This window comes from Pygocentrus nattereri, chromosome 4 (genome assembly GCF_015220715.1).
Source record: "Pygocentrus nattereri isolate fPygNat1 chromosome 4, fPygNat1.pri, whole genome shotgun sequence".
Classification (NCBI taxonomy): domain Eukaryota; kingdom Metazoa; phylum Chordata; class Actinopteri; order Characiformes; family Serrasalmidae; genus Pygocentrus; species Pygocentrus nattereri.
In genome coordinates, this window is record NC_051214.1 from 11630954 (window position 1) to 11636385 (window position 5432).

The following is a 5432-nucleotide window of genomic DNA, read 5'->3' on the forward strand; positions in this document are numbered from 1 at the left end:
TCACTCTCTCACTCACCTGATACAGCACTACAGGCACCTATAGAGGAAGATGCCTCTCTGTCTCTTTTCTCTCTGTTTTGTGTGTTTTTCTTTGTACATGTGCCTCTGTTTCTCTGTATTTCTCACACTTTTTATTCTTTCTCTCTCTCTCTCTCTCTCTCTCTCTCTCTCTCTCTCTCTCTCTCTCTCTGTGTGTTTCTTTTTTATATTCTTGCCTCTGTTTTTGTATGGTTTTCTTTGTGGGTTCTTTCTCTCTTTTTCACCCAACTCTCTCTTTTTATGTATGTATGTATACATGTATGAATGTACATACATACATACATACATACATACATATATATATATATATATATATATTTATTTATTTATTTATTTTTTTGATCAATATCTTTATTTGATTTTCAAGATGATGGCAGAAATTAGAGCAATGGTTATAAAGACAATTTACATACATATATACACACATACACACATATTTATATGTATGTGTGTGTTTCTCGTGTGCATTTCATCTCTATCTCTCTCTCCATCTCTCTCTCTGCCCTAGTGACTCATGTATGTGTGAAATTAGTGCAAATAGAGAGACAGACCCGTTTTGGAGACCCGTTTTGCTCTTATCGTTGATTACTGCTTCCCTCAGTGCAGCGAGTCTAAACACAACTCGGTGCAGCTGACAGTGCGTGGAGAGTCAACAGGGGGCAGCAGAAAACAAATGAAAAGACCCATCGCAGCGACGTTTAGTCGGGCAGTTCATTTCTCCCCCTGTACATGTCTAATGTGATCATTTTAAACTGCAGAAAAATGACATCCAGCCCTGAACTCTAATTTAAACCGCATTCACAATCACTTCAGACACATTTGACCACATTCTGGCCACAGTAGATCTGCCTCTATACAGCTATAGCCACTATTATTCAAACACACAGGTTACAGCTCATCGTCAGGCAGTGCTATCAGAAATAGCGAGATTTTGCTCTGTAAGCCTGTTTAATAAGCTAGATGACAAAATATCATGGCCATGGCGACAAATATGATATTTGTTCAGTAAATTCAATTCATTTTTAATTTGAACCGAAAGTTTATACGTCTCCCCCTCGCTTTCTTCATCACTGACCTCCATCAGCTCTGCTCCTTCAGTCCTGTCAGCTTCATCTTTCTCTCCCTCTGTTCCTGTGTTGAGTAATAAATTCATTTGGTCAAACTTCTCGTTTGAATTTTCCTCCTCAAATGCTGCAGCAGTTTCGTTCTGGCGCCTCGCAGCGGACATTCAACAAGAATCCTGCGAACAGGAAACGACTTCAGCCTCGGCCTTTCCACCGACATGAGCTTACAACAATATATGGAAAATATGGTGTCGTTGTCCACAAATACGAGAAAAAAGAAGAGACTCTCGGACTCACTGTGAAGTGAGATTAAACCAGAGACTCTGTGGGTTAAACTAGTTCGCTTGTCAGCAAGTTAGCTACTGTTAATGTTAGCCTAGCCTATTTTCTTTAACTAACCTAAGCTAAGCTAACTAAGCTAACCACCTCACTCAAACCCAAACTTAACGAAAGTTAGCGTTAGCTAGGCTAGCTAGAGTTCACAAACATCCATCCATCCATCCATTTTCTAAGCCGCTTCTCCCTCAGGGTCGCGGGAGAGTTCACAAACAACCAAGTAAAAACAGATATCCAACTATACTGGCCATAAATTGCCACAAATCCACACTGTGGATACATTCACTCTGCTTGACTCTACATTAGAGATTTTAAGTAATGTCTAACGTTTATATTAGTGAGCTTTTAGCCAAAATCCTGTCTTTGGTTACATATTAGGCTACCAGATAACTTGTAGAGAGGAGAATTACCACTGCACTGTCTCCTCGGTTTCTCAAACGCTAGAGGGCGCTCCCGAGCGAGTCCAAAATGAGTGGGTTGATATGGATCACTTGAGCAAAATCATAGGTTTATAAATGCTTAAACATTTTTAATATAATGAATAAATTCACAGAACAGCACAAAACACTTTAACACCGCTGTTATATTTTAAAGAACTTTTAAACTCGAGCTATAGGAGTTTAAAAGGGCACCTCATGTACGTCCATAACGTCAGTGAGCGAGAACAGCCAATGAGCTGCTCCGCTTGCCGATCAATCATCACGCTCTAGCAGTAAAGTCCGCCTCCTGCTGCCCAAAACCCGTTTGCTGTAGAAAAAAAGGAAATACATCCTTCTGCTTATTGCATTGCGGTGTATAACCAGAGCCCCTCCTTCAGGTCTAATATGATTGGCTTACAAAATATAAGGTCTGATATGATTGGCCTACAGAATATGTGGTCTGATATGATTGGCCTACAGAATATGAGGTCTGAAATGATTGGCCTACAGAATATGTGGTCTGATAAGATTGGCCTACAGAATATGAGGTCTGATATGATTGGCCTACAGAATATGTGGTCTGATATGATTGGCCTACAGAATATGTGGTCTGATATGATTGGCCTACAGAATATGAGGTCTGATATGATTGGCCTACAGAATATGAGGTCTGATATGATTGGCCTACAGAATATGTGGTCTGATATGATTGGCCTACAGAATATGAGGTCTGATATGATTGGCCTACAGAATATGTGGTCTGATATGATTGGCCTACAGAATATGTGGTCTGATATGATTGGCCTACAGAATATGTGGTCTGATATGATTGGCCTATAGAATATGTGGTCTGATATGATTGGCCAATCGTTCCCTTAGTCAGTGTCTGGCAGTCCAGCAGAGGCAGCGCTGCATTAGAGCAGCAGCGTCTTCCACAGGCCTGCTGTTACAGTATACTGTGAATGAGAATCAACTGTAGATGATTCTCTTAAGAAAACAGAGGGCTAAATAACTTTTAGGCGGGCCTGAGCTAAAGTAAAAGCAAAAGCCATGTGTATTATCTTCTGTGTATATGGACGGGTGTGTATTTAGCTGCTTGTGGGGACTTTTTGGTTGGCCCTCACTGAATGAATTATATTCTTTTAAAGAAAAAGAACAACATTTGCTTTTGGTTCATGAGATTGAAGTCAGGACTGAATAAGCATTGCAGAATTTGTGGTAACATTTAGCCACATGTGACAATGATAGAAATACCAAAAATTTGGGATTACATATAATTGGGTTTGTGTATTTAATTGTTTGTTGGGGACATTTTGATTATGGACAGTGGGGACATTTGGCTATTTCTCATTGGGTTGATTGAGTTATAGTTAGAGATGGATTAGGTGTGGCATGGTAGCATTTGGCTCTAATATTACAGATGGCAATGGCAATACCCATGAAGATAGGAATACGAACACAAATTTGTGTGTTGAGCTGTTTTTGGGAACCAAACAATTCAGGCTAGGAAATTGTGGATTCTATGACATTGCAGGGATATTTGACTGGTCATCGCTAGGACAAAAAAAGAATTTTTACACGAAAGTGTACAAGAAAAAGAAAAAGGTGCCAAGAGATTTGCTTTTGGTTGATGAGGTTGAAGTCAGAGATGGATTAGGTGTAGCAGGACTGGTTTTGGTTACAATATTACAGGTGGCGATGGAAACAAAAATGGATTCTATTTGATGTCCACATTTTCCTTGCCTAGAGACATTTTGTCCCCACAAACACACATTAGCGTTCCCGTGTTTGTGGGGACAAAATGTCTCTAGGCAAGGAAAATGTGGACATCAAATAGAATCCATTTTTATTTGAAAAAGTTGTGGGGACATTGGCTCGAGTGTAGTTATACCACAATTTGCAACTTTTGGGGCCATGAGTGTGTATGTTTTATTATTTATTAAAAAAAATATAAAAACATTAAGCATTGAGTCCAGAGATCTTCATACATTTTTTGATTTTTATTTACAAGAAAAGAAAATGTGTGTATGTGTGGAGGGGGGACACTTAGGGCTACAATTCAGAAACGGACCTGGTTAGCAGTTTAGGTTTAGCCGCAGTTTTACAAGAGGCAATAGAAATATCCCAAAAAGACTAGAATACAAACTTGTGTGTGTGTGTGTGGTGACCTGATACCCAAAGGATGAGTGGCAGATTGTTTAGACATTTCACTGCTCTCCATAAGTTAAAAACACTTTTTTAGATTTTAAAATGCAGTTTTTATTTGAAAAAGTAAATTTGCTTACTAAGGTTAAAAGGAAAACTGCACCAATTTTTCAAAAATGTACCAAAATGAAACAGTTAAGAAACAGTCATTCTGACCGGTTTGGTGTGAAATGGTTGGTTCTAGAGAAGCTTGTCGAGTGAGAATTGTGGTGTTACAGTGGTGGTGATGGGAACCAGACATCTGAAGAGTTGAATGCCTCTGAAAGCTCCCTCATTGAAATCTTTTACATGAAATGATGTCTGACACATTGGTTTTATGATAGTTTGGTGATAAAGTTCAGACTTAAAATGTATTATAATATATGCATCGTAATCCATTCATTGCGGAGGAGTACATGCAGGGCTTTGTAAGCTAAAATAGTCCATCATTTTTCCATCATCAATATTACACATAAAAATCAGAAGGCCCATGTACGTTGACTGGTGATTTTGGAAAGTAAATAAAATGGCCATATTTGTGTTGTAGACATGGCAACCCTTGGTTCCTATCACCACCAGTGTAAAGAACTCAATTAGTAAGTTGTTTTACAGGGAAGCACGTCACATCAAACCACTCTGATTGACCCTGTTCACGTCTCAAAGACTGAATTATTCAGAAATTTTGAAAGAAATGGTGGAATTATTTGTAGAGTTTAGGGTTTATGTATATACAGAGCTGTAATTAGCCACAGTAACACAAACGTCAATGGAAGTACTTCAAAAAGACAGATATACAAACTTCTGTGTGTTTGTGTGTTCATGTTTCAGGGATGGACAATGACAGATCTTCTTATAGACATCTTATAGACACTATGTGTAATATTACATGTGCTGTGATGTTATTTATAGCCATGTGTTCCAGTGTTACACATGAGCTCATTGCAAAAGAGTTAGAACATGAATCTGTCCATGCTTCCTACTACAATTGGGGTGTGTGTGTGTGTGTGTGTGTGTGTGTGTGTGTGTGCGCGAAGCATCAGCGTGGCATAGAAGCGGGGTGAGCGTGCATGTAACTCTGTGTACGTCCTGTCGACAATGGCCTCCTGCCTTTTCCAAAGCGCTCCGGCAGTGAGCTGGCCCAGGCCTATTATCCCCCTAATCCCCAGCCCATTGTACCAGGCCCGGGAGAGAGAGAGCGAGAGACAGAGAGAGGGAGGGAGGGGCAAGGGTGAGGTCATCCTAAACAGCTCTTAGCCAGGGTCACTGTCTTTCTATAGCGAGAGCGAGGGATACAGAGAATGAGAGAGAGAAAGGGGGGCAGAGGGGATGTTAGGAAAACGTGAACTGTTAAAGAAAGAGGCAGCAACCGAGCCGACCTGCAGGAACTGAA